The 15,365-nt window shown below is 37.1% G+C and overlaps 19 non-coding genes across 19 annotated transcripts; all 19 read right to left on the bottom strand.

Moving 5' to 3' along the window:
• Window positions 1-260: 260 nt before the first annotated feature.
• TRNAG-UCC (transfer RNA glycine (anticodon UCC)) lies at window positions 261-332 on the bottom strand. The gene has a single exon. It is a non-coding gene; the product is annotated as a tRNA-Gly (tRNA).
• Window positions 333-765: 433 nt separating this feature from the next.
• On the bottom strand, window positions 766-837 carry TRNAG-UCC (transfer RNA glycine (anticodon UCC)). The gene has a single exon. It is a non-coding gene; the product is annotated as a tRNA-Gly (tRNA).
• Window positions 838-1,764: 927 nt separating this feature from the next.
• TRNAG-UCC (transfer RNA glycine (anticodon UCC)) lies at window positions 1,765-1,836 on the bottom strand. The gene has a single exon. It is a non-coding gene; the product is annotated as a tRNA-Gly (tRNA).
• A 1,387-nt stretch (window positions 1,837-3,223) lies between these two features.
• On the bottom strand, window positions 3,224-3,295 carry TRNAG-UCC (transfer RNA glycine (anticodon UCC)). The gene has a single exon. It is a non-coding gene; the product is annotated as a tRNA-Gly (tRNA).
• A 1,927-nt stretch (window positions 3,296-5,222) lies between these two features.
• Window positions 5,223-5,294, bottom strand: TRNAG-UCC (transfer RNA glycine (anticodon UCC)). The gene has a single exon. It is a non-coding gene; the product is annotated as a tRNA-Gly (tRNA).
• A 427-nt stretch (window positions 5,295-5,721) lies between these two features.
• Window positions 5,722-5,793, bottom strand: TRNAG-UCC (transfer RNA glycine (anticodon UCC)). The gene has a single exon. It is a non-coding gene; the product is annotated as a tRNA-Gly (tRNA).
• A 428-nt stretch (window positions 5,794-6,221) lies between these two features.
• On the bottom strand, window positions 6,222-6,293 carry TRNAE-UUC (transfer RNA glutamic acid (anticodon UUC)). The gene has a single exon. It is a non-coding gene; the product is annotated as a tRNA-Glu (tRNA).
• A 928-nt stretch (window positions 6,294-7,221) lies between these two features.
• On the bottom strand, window positions 7,222-7,293 carry TRNAG-UCC (transfer RNA glycine (anticodon UCC)). Its single transcript has one exon. It is a non-coding gene; the product is annotated as a tRNA-Gly (tRNA).
• A 428-nt stretch (window positions 7,294-7,721) lies between these two features.
• On the bottom strand, window positions 7,722-7,793 carry TRNAG-UCC (transfer RNA glycine (anticodon UCC)). The gene has a single exon. It is a non-coding gene; the product is annotated as a tRNA-Gly (tRNA).
• Window positions 7,794-9,221: 1,428 nt separating this feature from the next.
• TRNAG-UCC (transfer RNA glycine (anticodon UCC)) lies at window positions 9,222-9,293 on the bottom strand. The gene has a single exon. It is a non-coding gene; the product is annotated as a tRNA-Gly (tRNA).
• A 427-nt stretch (window positions 9,294-9,720) lies between these two features.
• TRNAG-UCC (transfer RNA glycine (anticodon UCC)) lies at window positions 9,721-9,792 on the bottom strand. The gene has a single exon. It is a non-coding gene; the product is annotated as a tRNA-Gly (tRNA).
• A 428-nt stretch (window positions 9,793-10,220) lies between these two features.
• On the bottom strand, window positions 10,221-10,292 carry TRNAE-UUC (transfer RNA glutamic acid (anticodon UUC)). The gene has a single exon. It is a non-coding gene; the product is annotated as a tRNA-Glu (tRNA).
• Window positions 10,293-11,220: 928 nt separating this feature from the next.
• TRNAG-UCC (transfer RNA glycine (anticodon UCC)) lies at window positions 11,221-11,292 on the bottom strand. The gene has a single exon. It is a non-coding gene; the product is annotated as a tRNA-Gly (tRNA).
• A 428-nt stretch (window positions 11,293-11,720) lies between these two features.
• On the bottom strand, window positions 11,721-11,792 carry TRNAG-UCC (transfer RNA glycine (anticodon UCC)). The gene has a single exon. It is a non-coding gene; the product is annotated as a tRNA-Gly (tRNA).
• Window positions 11,793-13,219: 1,427 nt separating this feature from the next.
• Window positions 13,220-13,291, bottom strand: TRNAG-UCC (transfer RNA glycine (anticodon UCC)). The gene has a single exon. It is a non-coding gene; the product is annotated as a tRNA-Gly (tRNA).
• Window positions 13,292-13,642: 351 nt separating this feature from the next.
• TRNAG-UCC (transfer RNA glycine (anticodon UCC)) lies at window positions 13,643-13,714 on the bottom strand. Its single transcript has one exon. It is a non-coding gene; the product is annotated as a tRNA-Gly (tRNA).
• Window positions 13,715-14,142: 428 nt separating this feature from the next.
• TRNAG-ACC (transfer RNA glycine (anticodon ACC)) lies at window positions 14,143-14,214 on the bottom strand. Its single transcript has one exon. It is a non-coding gene; the product is annotated as a tRNA-Gly (tRNA).
• Window positions 14,215-14,642: 428 nt separating this feature from the next.
• TRNAE-UUC (transfer RNA glutamic acid (anticodon UUC)) lies at window positions 14,643-14,714 on the bottom strand. Its single transcript has one exon. It is a non-coding gene; the product is annotated as a tRNA-Glu (tRNA).
• Window positions 14,715-15,142: 428 nt separating this feature from the next.
• Window positions 15,143-15,214, bottom strand: TRNAG-UCC (transfer RNA glycine (anticodon UCC)). The gene has a single exon. It is a non-coding gene; the product is annotated as a tRNA-Gly (tRNA).
• Between the last annotated feature and the right edge of the window lie 151 nt (window positions 15,215-15,365).

Genomic DNA, 15,365 nt, shown 5'->3' with positions numbered 1-15,365 from the left:
TTTATGCACCATTGAACTGATATACAGTGGTATCAAAACTGAGAAAAGAAAAGACCTTCGATTTACTTGCATATGGCACCTCAGTGAACTTTGTAAAATGTATTTACAAATCTTTAATCAGGCAATGGTGGAATCAAAAGTCATCTGCTAAGAAGGAATCATGATTTCTACAAAGATTTTAAAATTTTCTATGGACCTTGTCATCTGAGCATATCTTAAGCAACAACTATAAGTGCGAAAACAGCACATAAGGAAAAGGATGCATTGGCCGGGAATCGAACCCGGGTCAACTGCTTGGAAGGCAGCTATGCTCACCACTATACCACCAATGCTTGAGCACTTTTCAAATGCATATAGTGGCCAATATGGAAATCACAACAACTGTTTGAAAGATTTTTATAGCCTGCGCTGTAGCACCATTGGTGGTAGATATTCAAACAAAATTGGCAAATTGCATGACATTCACAATTCAAGATTTAGGCTCATCCATACTTAAGGTTTTTATGCACCATTGAACTGATATACAGTGGTATCAAAACTGAGAAAAGAAAAGAAAAGACCTTTGATGTACTTGCATATGGCACCTCATTGAACTTTGTAAAATGTGTTTTCAAATCTTTAATCATGCAGTGGTGGAATCAAAAGTCATCTGCTAAGAAGGAATCATGATTTCTACAAAGATTTTAAGATTTTCTATGGACCTTGTCATCTGAGCATATCTTAAGCAACAACTATAAGTGCGAAAACAGCACATAAGGAAAAGGATGCATTGGCCGGGAATCGAACCCGGGTCAACTGCTTGGAAGGCAGCTATGCTCACCACTATACCACCAATGCTTGAGCGCTTTTCCAATGCATATAGTGGCCAATATGGAAATCACAACAACTGTTTGAAAGATATTTATAGCCTGCGCTGTAGCACCATTGGTGGAAGATATTCAAACAAAATTGGCAAATTGCATGACATTCACAATTCAAGATTTAGGCTCATCCATACTTAAGGTTTTTATGCACCATTGAACTGATATACAGTGGTATCAAAACTGAGAAAAGAAAAGACCTTCGATTTACTTGCATATGGCACCTCAGTGAACTTTGTAAAATGTATTTACAAATCTTTAATCAGGCAATGGTGGAATCAAAAGTCATCTGCTAAGAAGGAATCATGATTTCTACAAAGATTTTAACATTTTCTATGGACCTTGTCATCTGAGCATATCTTAAGCAACAACTATAAGTGCGAAAACAGCACATAAGGAAAAGGATGCATTGTTCGGGAATCGAACCCGGGTCAACTGCTTGGAAGGCAGCTATGCTCACCACTATACCACCAATGCTTGAGCACTTTTCGAATGCATATAGTGGCCAATATGGAAATCACAACAACTGTTTGAAAGATATTTATAGCCTGCGCTGTAGCACCATTCGTGGAAGATATTCAAACAAAATTGGAAAATTGCATGACATTCACAATTCAAGAATTAGGCTCATCCATACTTAAGGTTTTTATGCACCATTGAACTGATTAACAGTGGCATAAAAACTGAGAATAGAAAAGACCTTCGATTTACTTGCATATGGCACCTCAGTGAACTTTGTAAAATGTATTTACATATCTTTAATCAGGCAGTGGTAGAATAAAAGTCATCTGCTAAGAAGTAATCATGATTTCTACAAAGATTTTAACATTTTCTGTGGACCTTGTCATCTGAGCATATCTTAAGCAACAACTATAAGTGCGAAAACAGCACATAAGGAAGAGGATGCATTGGTCGGGAATCGAACCCGGGTCAACTGCTTGGAAGGCAGCTATGCTCACCACTATACCACCAATGCTTGAGCGTTTTTTCACTGCATATATAGCCTGCGTTGTAGCACCATTGGTGGAAGATATTCAAACAAAATTGGCAAATTGCATGACATTCACAATTCAAGATTTAGGCTCATTCATTCTTAATGTTTTTATGTACCATTGAACTGAGATACAGTGGTATCAAAACTGAGAAAAGAAAAGACCTTTGATGTACTTGCGTATGGCACCTCTGTGAACTTTGTAAAATGTGTTTACAAATCTTTAATCAGGCAGTGGTGGAATCAAAAGTCATCTGCTAAGAAGGAATCATGATTTCTACAAAGCTTTTAACATTTTTTTATGGAACTTGTCATCTGAGCATATCTTAAGCAACAACTATAAGTGCGAAAACAGCACATAAGGAAAATGATGCATTGGCCAGGAATGAAACCCGAGTCAACTGCTTGGAAGGCAGCTATGCTCACCACTATAACACCAATGCTTGAGTACTTTTCAAATGCATATAGTGGCTAATATGGAAACCACAAAACCTGTTTGAAAGATATTTATAGCCTGCGCTGTAGCACCATTGGTGGAAGATATTCAAACAAAATTGGCAAATTGCATGACATTCACAATTCAAGATTTAGGCTCATTCATACTTAAGGTTTTTATGCACCATTGAACTGATATACAGTGGTATCAAAACTGAGAAAAGAAAAGACCTTTGATGCACTTGCATATGGCACCTCAGTGAACTTTGTAAAAAAGTGTTTACAAATCTTTAATCAGGCAGTGGTGGAATCAAAAGTCATCTGCTAAGAAGGAATCATGATTTCTACAAAGCTTTTAACATTTTTTATGGACCTTGTCATCTGAGCATATCTTAAGCAACAACTATAAGTTCCAAAATAGCACATTAGGAAAATGATGCATTGGCCGGCAATCAAACCCGGGTCAACTGCTTGGAAGGCAGATATGCTCACCACTATACCACCAATGCTTGAGTGCGTTTCAAATGCATATAGTGGCTAATATGGAAATCACAACAACTGTTTGAAAGATATTTATAGCCTGTGCTGTAGCACCATTTGTGGAAGATTTTCAAACAAAATTGGCAAATTGCATGACATTCACAATTCATGATTTAAGCTCATCCATACTTAAGGTTTTTATGCACCATTGTACTGATATACAGCGGTATCAAAACTGAGAATAGAAAAGACCTTCGATTAACTTGCATATGGCACCTCAGTGAACTTTGTAAAATGTATTTACAAATCTTTAATCAAGCAGTGGTGGAATCAAAAGTCATCTGCTAAGAAGGAATCATGATTTCTACAAAGATTTTAACATTTTCTATGGACCTTGTCATCTGAGCATATCTTAAGCAACAACTATAAGTGCGAAAACAGCACATAAGGAAAAGGATGCATTGGCCGGGAATCGAACCCGGGTCAACTGCTTGGAAGGCAGCTATGCTCACCACTATACCACCAATGCTTGAGCTCTCTTCAAATGCATATAGTGGCCAATATGGAAATCAGAACAACTATTTGAAAGATATTTATAGCCTGCGCTGTAGCAGTATTCGTGGAAGATATTCAAACAAAATTGGCAAATTGCATGACATTCACAATTCAAGATTTAGGCTCATCCATACTTAAGGTTTTTATGCACCATAGAACTGATATACAGTGGTATCAAAACTGAGAAAAGAAAAGACCTTTGATGTACTTGCATATGGCAACTCAGTGAACTTTGTAAAATGTATTCACAAATCTTTAATCAAGCAGTGGTGGAATCAAAAGTCATCTGCTAAGAAGGAATCATGATTTCTACAAAGATTTTAACATTTTCTATGGACCTTGTCATCTGAGCATATCTTAAGCAACAACTATAAGTGCGATAACAACACATAAGGAAAAGGATGCATTGGCCGGGAATTGAACCTGAGTCAACTACTTGAAAGGTAGCTATGCTCACCACTATACCACCAATGCTTGAGGTGTTTTCAAATGCATATAGTGGCCAATATGCAAATCACAACAACTGTTTGAAAGATATTTATAGCCTGCGCTTTAGCACCATTGGTGAAAGATATTCAAACAAAATTGGCAAATTGCATGACATTCACAATTCAAGATTTAGGCTCATCCATACTTAAGGTTTTTATGCACCATTGAACTGATATACAGTGGTATCAAAACTGAGAAAAGAAAAGACCTTCGATTTACTTGCATATGGCACCTCAGTGAACTTTGTAAAATGTATTTACAAATCTTTAATTAGGCAGTGGTGGAATAAAAAGGCATCTGCTAAGAAGGAATCATGATTTCTACAAAGATTTTAACATTTTCTATGGACCTTGTCATCTGAGCATATCTTAAGCAACAACTATAAGTGCGAAAACAGCACATAAGGAAAACGATGCATTGGTCGGAATCGAACCCGAGTCAACTGCTTGGAAGGCAGCTATGCTCACCACTATACCACCAATGCTTGAGCTCTCTTCAAATGCATATAGTGGCCAATATGGAAATCACAACAACTGTTTGAAAGATATTTATAGCCTACGCTGTAGCACCATTGGTGGAAGATATTCAAACAAAATTGGAAAATTGCATGACATTCACAATTCAAGATTTAGGCTCATCCATACTTAAGGTTTTTATGCACCATTGAACTGATATACAGTGGTATCAAAACTGAGAAAAGAAAAGACCTTTGATGTACTTGCATATGGCAACTCAGTGAACTTTGTAAAATGTATTCACAAATCTTTAATCAAGCAGTGGTGGAATCAAAAGTCATCTGCTAAGAAGGAATCATGATTTCTACAAAGATTTTAACATTTTCTATGGACCTTGTCATCTGAGCATATCTTAAGCAACAACTATAAGTGCGAAAACAACACATAAGGAAAAGGATGCATTGGCCGGGAATTGAACCTGAGTCAACTGCTTGGAAGGCAGCTATGCTCACCACTATACCACCAATGCTTTAGCTGTTTTCAAATGCATATAGTGGCCAATATGCAAATCACAACAACTGTTTGAAAGATATTTATAGCCTGCGCTTTAGCACCATTGGTGGAAGATATTCAAACAAAATTGGCAAATTGCATGACATTCACAATTCAAGATTTAGGCTCATCCATACTTAAGGTTTTTATGCACCATTGAACTGATATACAGTGGTATCAAAACTGAGAAAAGAAAAGACCTTCGATTTACTTGCATATGGCACCTCAGTGAACTTTGTAAAATGTATTTACAAATCTTTAATTAGGCAGTGGTGGAATAAAAAGGCATCTGCTAAGAAGGAATCATGATTTCTACAAAGATTTTAACATTTTCTATGGACCTTGTCATCTGAGCATATCTTAAGCAACAACTATAAGTGCGAAAACAGCACATAAGGAAAACGATGCATTGGCCGGGAATCGAACCCGAGTCAACTGCTTGGAAAGCAGCTATGCTCACCACTATACCACCAATGCTTGAGCTCTCTTCAAATGCATATAGTGGCCAATATGGAAATCACAACAACTGTTTGAAAGATATTTATAGCCTGCGCTGTAGCAGCATTCGTGGAAGATATTCAAACAAAATTGGCAAATTGCATGACATTCACAATTCAAAATTTAGGCTCATCCATACTTAAGGTTTTTATGCACCATTGAACTGATATACAGTGGTATCAAAACTGAGAAAAGAAAAGACCTTCGATTTACTTGCATATGGCACCTCAGTGAACTTTGTAAAATGTATTTACAAATCTTTAATCAAGCAGTGGTGGAATCAAAAGTCATCTGCTAAGAAGGAATCATGATTTCTACAAAGATTTAACATTTTCTATGGACCTTGTCATCTGAGCATATCTTAAGCAACAACTATAAGTGCGAAAACAGCACATAAGGAAAAGGATGCATTGGCCGGGAATCGAACCCGGGTCAACTGCTTGGAAGGCAGCTATGCTCACCACTATACCACCAATGCTTGAGCTCTCTTCAAATGCATATAGTGGCCAATATGGAAATCACAACAACTGTTTGAAAGATATTTATAGCCTGCGCTGTAGCAGTATTCGTGGAAGATATTCAAACAAAATTGGCAAATTGCATGACATTCACAATTCAAGATTTAGGCTCATCCATACTTAAGGTTTTTATGCAACATTGAACTGATATACAGTGGTATCAAAACTGAGAAAAGAAAAGACCTTTGATGTACTTGCATATGTCACCTCAGTGAACTTTGTAAAATGTGTTTACAAATCTTTAATCATGCAGTGGTGGAATCAAAAGTCATCTGCTAAGAAGGAATTATGATTTCTACAAAGATTTTAAGATTTTCTATGGACCTTGTCATCTGAGCATATCTTAAGCAACAACTTTAAGTGTGAAAACAGCACATAAGGAAAAGAATGCATTGGCCGGGAATCAAACCCGGGTCAATTGCTTGAAAAGCAGCTATGCTCACCACTATACCACCAATGCTTGAGCACTTTTCAAATGCATATAGTGGTCAATATGGAAATCACAACAACTGTTTGAAAGATATTTATAGCCTGCGCTGTAGCACCATTGGTGGAAGATATTCAAACAAAATTGGAAAATTGCATGACATTCACAATTCAAGATTTAGGCTCATCCATACTTAAGGTTTTTATGCACCATTGAACTGATATACAGTGGTATCAAAACTGAGAAAAGAAAAGACCTTCGATTTACTTGCATATGGCACCTCAGTGAACTTTGTAAAATGTATTTACAAATCTTTAATCAAGCAGTGGTGGAATCAAAAGTCATCTGCTAAGAAGGAATCATGATTTCTACAAAGATTTTAACATTTTCTATGGACCTTGTCATCTGAGCATATCTTAAGCAACAACTATAAGTGCGAAAACAGCACATAAGGAAAAGTATGCATTGGCCAGGAATCGAACCCAGGTCAACTGCTTGGAAGGCAGCTATGCTCACCACTATACCACCAATACTTGAGCTCTTTTCAAATGCATATAGTGGCCAATATGGAAATCACAACAACTGTTTGAAAGATATTTATAGCCTGCGCTGTAGCACCATTGGTGGAAGATATTCAAACAAAATTGGAAAATTGCATGACATTCACAATTCAAGATTTAGGCTCATCCATACTTAAGGTTTTTATGCACCATTGAACTGATATACAGTGGTATCAAAACTGAGAAAAGAAAAGACCTTTGATGTACTTGCGTATGGCACCTCAGTGAACTTTGTAAAATGTGTTTACAAATGTTTAATCATGCAGTGGTGGAATCAAAAGTCATCTGCTAAGAAGGAATCATGATTTCTACAAAGATTTTAAGATTTTCTATGGACCTTGTCATCTGAGCATATCTTAAGCAACAACTATAAGTGCGAAAACAACACATAAGGAAAAGAATGCATTGGCCGGGAATTGAACCCGGGTCAACTGCTTGGAAGGCAGCTATGCTCACCACTATACCACCAATGCTTGAGCACTTTCCAAATGCATATAGTGGTCAATATGGAAATCACAACAACTGTTTGAAAGATATTTATAGCCTGCGCTGTAGCACCATTGGTGGAAGATATTCAAACAAAATTGGAAAATTGCATGACATTCACAATTCAAGATTTAGGCTCATCCATACTTAAGGTTTTTATGCACCATTGAACTGATATACAGTGGTATCAAAACTGAGAAAAGAAAAGACCTTCGATTTACTTGCATATGGCACCTCAGTGAACTTTGTAAAATGTATTTACAAATCTTTAATCAAGCAGTGGTGGAATCAAAAGTCATCTGCTAAGAAGGAATCATGATTTCTACAAAGATTTTAACATTTTCTATGGACCTTGTCATCTGAGCATATCTTAAGCAACAACTATAAGTGCGAAAACAGCACATAAGGAAAAGGATGCATTGGCCGGGAATCGAACCCGGGTCAACTGCTTGGAAGGCAGCTATGCTCACCACTATACCACCAATGCTTGAGCTCTTTTGAAAATGCATATAGTGGCCAATATGGAAATCACAACAACTTTTGAAAGATATTTATAGCCTGCGCTGTAGCACCATTGGTGGAAGATATTCAAACAAAATTGGCAAATTGCATGACATTCACAATTCAAGATTTAGGCTCATCCATACTTAAGGTTTTTATGCACCATTGAACTGATATACAGTGGTATCAAAACTGAGAAAAGAAAAGACCTTTGATTTACTTGCATATGGCACCTCAGTGAACTTTGTAAAATGTATTTACAAATCTTTAATCAGGCAGTGGTGGAATCAAAAGTCATCTGCTAAGAAGGAATCATGATTTCTACAAAGATTTTAACATTTTCTATGGACCTTGTCATCTGAGCATATCTTAAGCAACAACTATAAGTGCGAAAACAGCACATAAGGAAAAGGATGCATTGGCCGGGAATCGTACCCGGGTCAACTGCTTGGAAGACAGCTTTGCTCACCACTATACCACCAATGCTTGAGCTCTTTTCGATTGCATATAGTGGCCAATATGGAAATCACAACAACTGTTTGAAAGATATTTATAGCCTGCGCTGTAGCACCATTGGTGGAAGATATTCAAACAAAATTGGCAAATTGCATGACATTTACAATTCAAGATTTAGGCTCATCCATACTAAAGGTTTTTATGCACCATTGAACTGACATACAGTGGTATCAAAACTGAGAAAAGAAAAGACCTTCGATTTACTTGCATATGGCACCTCAGTGAACTTTGTAAAATGTATTTACAAATCTTTAATCAGGCAGTGGTGGAATCAAAAGTCATCTGCTAAGAAGGAATCATGATTTCTACAAAGATTTTAACATTTTCTATGGACCTTGTCATCTGAGCATATCTTAAGCAACAACTATAAGTGCGAAAACAACACATAAGGAAAAGGATGCATTGGCCGGGAATTGAACCTGAGTCAACTGCTTGGAAGGCAGCTATGCTCACCACTATACCACCAATGCTTTAGCTGTTTTCAAATGCATATAGTGGCCAATATGCAAATCACAACAACTGTTTGAAAGATATTTATAGCCTGCGCTTTAGCACCATTGGTGGAAGATATTCAAACAAAATTGGCAAATTGCATGACATTCACAATTCAAGATTTAGGCTCATCCATACTTAAGGTTTTTATGCACCATTGAACTGATATACAGTGGTATCAAAACTGAGAAAAGAAAAGACCTTCGATTTACTTGCATATGGCACCTCAGTGAACTTTGTAAAATGTATTTACAAATCTTTAATTAGGCAGTGGTGGAATAAAAAGGCATCTGCTAAGAAGGAATCATGATTTCTACAAAGATTTTAACATTTTCTATGGACCTTGTCATCTGAGCATATCTTAAGCAACAACTATAAGTGCGAAAACAGCACATAAGGAAAACGATGCATTGGCCGGGAATCGAACCCGAGTCAACTGCTTGGAAAGCAGCTATGCTCACCACTATACCACCAATGCTTGAGCTCTCTTCAAATGCATATAGTGGCCAATATGGAAATCACAACAACTGTTTGAAAGATATTTATAGCCTGCGCTGTAGCAGCATTCGTGGAAGATATTCAAACAAAATTGGCAAATTGCATGACATTCACAATTCAAAATTTAGGCTCATCCATACTTAAGGTTTTTATGCACCATTGAACTGATATACAGTGGTATCAAAACTGAGAAAAGAAAAGACCTTCGATTTACTTGCATATGGCACCTCAGTGAACTTTGTAAAATGTATTTACAAATCTTTAATCAAGCAGTGGTGGAATCAAAAGTCATCTGCTAAGAAGGAATCATGATTTCTACAAAGATTTAACATTTTCTATGGACCTTGTCATCTGAGCATATCTTAAGCAACAACTATAAGTGCGAAAACAGCACATAAGGAAAAGGATGCATTGGCCGGGAATCGAACCCGGGTCAATTGCTTGGAAGGCAGCTATGCTCACCACTATACCACCAATGCTTGAGCTCTCTTCAAATGCATATAGTGGCCAATATGGAAATCACAACAACTGTTTGAAAGATATTTATAGCCTGCGCTGTAGCAGTATTCGTGGAAGATATTCAAACAAAATTGGCAAATTGCATGACATTCACAATTCAAGATTTAGGCTCATCCATACTTAAGGTTTTTATGCAACATTGAACTGATATACAGTGGTATCAAAACTGAGAAAAGAAAAGACCTTTGATGTACTTGCATATGTCACCTCAGTGAACTTTGTAAAATGTGTTTACAAATCTTTAATCATGCAGTGGTGGAATCAAAAGTCATCTGCTAAGAAGGAATTATGATTTCTACAAAGATTTTAAGATTTTCTATGGACCTTGTCATCTGAGCATATCTTAAGCAACAACTTTAAGTGTGAAAACAGCACATAAGGAAAAGAATGCATTGGCCGGGAATCAAACCCGGGTCAATTGCTTGAAAAGCAGCTATGCTCACCACTATACCACCAATGCTTGAGCACTTTTCAAATGCATATAGTGGTCAATATGGAAATCACAACAACTGTTTGAAAGATATTTATAGCCTGCGCTGTAGCACCATTGGTGGAAGATATTCAAACAAAATTGGAAAATTGCATGACATTCACAATTCAAGATTTAGGCTCATCCATACTTAAGGTTTTTATGCACCATTGAACTGATATACAGTGGTATCAAAACTGAGAAAAGAAAAGACCTTCGATTTACTTGCATATGGCACCTCAGTGAACTTTGTAAAATGTATTTACAAATCTTTAATCAAGCAGTGGTGGAATCAAAAGTCATCTGCTAAGAAGGAATCATGATTTCTACAAAGATTTTAACATTTTCTATGGACCTTGTCATCTGAGCATATCTTAAGCAACAACTATAAGTGCGAAAACAGCACATAAGGAAAAGTATGCATTGGCCAGGAATCGAACCCAGGTCAACTGCTTGGAAGGCAGCTATGCTCACCACTATACCACCAATACTTGAGCTCTTTTCAAATGCATATAGTGGCCAATATGGAAATCACAACAACTGTTTGAAAGATATTTATAGCCTGCGCTGTAGCACCATTGGTGGAAGATATTCAAACAAAATTGGAAAATTGCATGACATTCACAATTCAAGATTTAGGCTCATCCATACTTAAGGTTTTTATGCACCATTGAACTGATATACAGTGGTATCAAAACTGAGAAAAGAAAAGACCTTTGATGTACTTGCGTATGGCACCTCAGTGAACTTTGTAAAATGTGTTTACAAATGTTTAATCATGCAGTGGTGGAATCAAAAGTCATCTGCTAAGAAGGAATCATGATTTCTACAAAGATTTTAAGATTTTCTATGGACCTTGTCATCTGAGCATATCTTAAGCAACAACTATAAGTGCGAAAACAACACATAAGGAAAAGAATGCATTGGCCGGGAATTGAACCCGGGTCAACTGCTTGGAAGGCAGCTATGCTCACCACTATACCACCAATGCTTGAGCACTTTCCAAATGCATATAGTGGTCAATATGGAAATCACAACAACTGTTTGAAAGATATTTATAGCCTGCGCTGTAGCACCATTGGTGGAAGATATTCAAACAAAATTGGAAAATTGCATGACATTCACAATTCAAGATTTAGGCTCATCCATACTTAAGGTTTTTATGCACCATTGAACTGATATACAGTGGTATCAAAACTGAGAAAAGAAAAGACCTTCGATTTACTTGCATATGGCACCTCAGTGAACTTTGTAAAATGTATTTACAAATCTTTAATCAAGCAGTGGTGGAATCAAAAGTCATCTGCTAAGAAGGAATCATGATTTCTACAAAGATTTTAACATTTTCTATGGACCTTGTCATCTGAGCATATCTTAAGCAACAACTATAAGTGCGAAAACAGCACATAAGGAAAAGGATGCATTGGCCGGGAATCGAACCCGGGTCAACTGCTTGGAAGGCAGCTATGCTCACCACTATACCACCAATGCTTGAGCTCTTTTCGAATGCATATAGTGGCCAATATGGAAATCACAACAACTTTTGAAAGATATTTATAGCCTGCGCTGTAGCACCATTGGTGGAAGATATTCAAACAAAATTGGCAAATTGCATGACATTCACAATTCAAGATTTAGGCTCATCCATACTTAAGGTTTTTATGCACCATTGAACTGATATACAGTGGTATCAAAACTGAGAAAAGAAAAGACCTTTGATTTACTTGCATATGGCACCTCAGTGAACTTTGTAAAATGTATTTACAAATCTTTAATCAGGCAGTGGTGGAATCAAAAGTCATCTGCTAAGAAGGAATCATGATTTCTACAAAGATTTTAACATTTTCTATGGACCTTGTCATCTGAGCATATCTTAAGCAACAACTATAAGTGCGAAAACAGCACATAAGGAAAAGGATGCATTGGCCGGGAATCGTACCCGGGTCAACTGCTTGGAAGACAGCTTTGCTCACCACTATACCACCAATGCTTGAGCTCTTTTCGATTGCATATAGTGGCCAATATGGAAATCACAACAACTGTTTGAAAGATATTTATAGCCTGCGCTGTAGCACCATTGGTGGAAGATATTCAAACAAAATTGGCAAATTGCATGACATTTACAATTCAAGATTTAGGCTCATCCATACTAAAGGTTTTTATGCACCATTGAACTGACATACAGTGGTATCAAAACTGAGAAAAGAAAAGACCTTCGATTTACTTGCATATGGCACCTCAGTGAACTTTGTAAAATGTATTTACAAATCTTTAATCAGGCAGTGGTGGAATCAAAAGTCATCTGCTAAGAAGGAATCAGGATTTCTACAAAGATTTTAACATTTTCTATGGACCTTGTCATCTGAGCATATCTTAAGCAACAACTATAAGTGCGAAAACAGCACATAAGGAAAAGGATGCATTGGCCGGGAATCGAACCTGGGTCAACTGCTTGGAAGGCAGCTATGCTCACCACTATACCACTAATGCTTGAGCTCGTTTCTATTGCATATAGTGGCCAATATGGAAATCACAACAACTGTTTGAAAGATATTTATAGCCTGCGCTGTAGCACCATTGGTGGAAGATATTCAAACAAAATTGGCAAATTGCATGACATTCACAATTCAAGATTTAGGCTCATCCATACTTAAGGTTTTTATGCACTATTGAACTGACATACAGTGGTATCAAAACTAAGAAAAGAAAAGACCTTCGATTTACTTGTATATGGCACCTCAGTGAACTGTGTAAAATGTATTTACAAATCTTTAATCAGGCAGTGGTGGAATCAAAAGTCATCTGCTAAGAAGGAATCATGATTTCTACAAAGATTTTAACATTTTCTATGGACCTTGTCATCTGAGCATATCTTAAGCAACAACTATAAGTGCGAAAACAGCACATAAGGAAAAGGATGCATTGGCCGGGAATCGAACCCGGGTTAACTGCTTGGAAGGCAGCTATGCTCACCACTATACCACCAATGCTTGAGCTCTTTTCAAATGCATATAGTGGCCAATATGGAAATCACAACAACTGTTTGAAAGATTTTTATAGCCTGCGCTGTAGCACCATTGGTGGTAGATATTCAAACAAAATTGGCAAATTGCATGACATTCACAATTCAAGATTTAGGCTCATCCATACTTAAGGTTTTTATGCACCATTGAACTGACATACAGTGGTATCAAAACTGAGAAAAGAAAAGACCTTCGATTTACTTGCATATGGCACCTCAGTGATTTCTACAAAGATTTTAACATTTTCTATGGACCTTGTCATCTGAGCATATCTTAAGCAACAACTATAAGTGCGAAAACAGCACATAAGGAAAAGGGTGCATTGGCCGGGAATCGAACCCGGGTCAACTGCTTGGAAGGCAGCTATGCTCACCACTATACCACCAATGCTTGAGCACTTTCCAAATGCATATAGTGACCAATATGGAAATCACAACAACTGTTTGAAAGATATTTATAGCCTGCGCTGTAGCACCATTGGTGGAAGATATTCAAACAAAATTGGAAAATTGCATGACATTCACAATTCAAGATTTAGGCTCATCCATACTTAAGGTTTTTATGCACCATAGAACTGATATACAGTGGTATCAAAACTGAGAAAAGAAAAGACCTTTGATGTACTTGCATATGGCACCTCAGTGAACTTTGTAAAATGTATTCACAAATCTTTAATCAAGCAGTGGTGGAATAAAAAGGCATCTGCTAAGAAGGAATCATGATTTCTACAAAGATTTTAACATTTTCTATGGACCTTGTCATCTGAGCATATCTTAAGCAACAACTATAAGTGCGAAAACAGCACATAAGGAAAACGATGCATTGGCCGGGAATAGAACCCGAGTCAACTGCTTGGTAGGCAGCTATGCTCACCACTATACCACCAATGCTTGAGCTCTCTTCAAATGCATATAGTGGCCAATATGGAAATCACAACAACTGTTTGAAAGATATTTATAGCCTGCGCTGTAGCAGCATTCGTGGAAGATATTCAAACAAAATTGGCAAATTGCATGACATTCACAATTCAAAATTTAGGCTCATCCATACTTAAGGTTTTTATGCACCATTGAACTGATATACAGTGGTATCAAAACTGAGAAAAGAAAAGACCTTTGATGTACTTGCATATGGCACCTCAGTGAACTTTGTAAAATGTATTTACAAATCTTTAATCAAGCAGTGGTGGAATCAAAAGTCATCTGCTAAGAAGGAATCATGATTTCTAAAAAGATTTTAACATTTTCTATGGACCTTGTCATCTGAGCATATCTTAAGCAACAACTTTAAGTGTGAAAACAGCACATAAGGAAAAGGATGCATTGGCCGGGAATCAAACCCGGGTCAATTGCTTGAAAAGCAGCTATGCTCACCACTATACCACCAATGCTTGAGCACTTTTCAAATGCATATAGTGGTCAATATGGAAATCACAACAACTGTTTGAAAGATATTTATAGCCTGCGCTGTAGCACCATTGGTGGAAGATATTCAAACAAAATTGGAAAATTGCATGACATTCACAATTCAAGATTTAGGCTCATCCATACTTAAGGTTTTTATGCACCATTGAACTGATATACAGTGGTATCAAAACTGAGAAAAGAAAAGACCTTCGATTTACTTGCATATGGCACCTCAGTGAACTTTGTAAAATGTATTTACAAATCTTTAATCAAGCAGTGGTGGAATCAAAAGTCATCTGCTAAGAAGGAATCATGATTTCTACAAAGATTTTAACATTTTCTATGGACCTTGTCATCTGAGCATATCTTAAGCAACAACTATAAGTGCGAAAACAGCACATAAGGAAAAGGATGCATTGGCCGGGAATCGAACCCGAGTCAACTGCTTGGAAGGCAGCTATGATCACCACTATACCACCAATGCTTGAGCACTTTTCAAATGCATATAGTGGCCAATATGGAAATCACAACAACTGTTTGAAAGATTTTTATAGCCTGCGCTGTAGCACCATTGGTGGTAGATATTCAAACAAAATTGGCAAATTGCATGACATTCACAATTCAAGATTTAGGCT

Source organism: Pseudophryne corroboree, chromosome 4 (assembly GCF_028390025.1).
Source record: "Pseudophryne corroboree isolate aPseCor3 chromosome 4, aPseCor3.hap2, whole genome shotgun sequence".
Classification (NCBI taxonomy): Eukaryota; Metazoa; Chordata; class Amphibia; order Anura; family Myobatrachidae; genus Pseudophryne; species Pseudophryne corroboree.
This window is presented reverse-complemented; position numbering and strand designations above follow the sequence as displayed.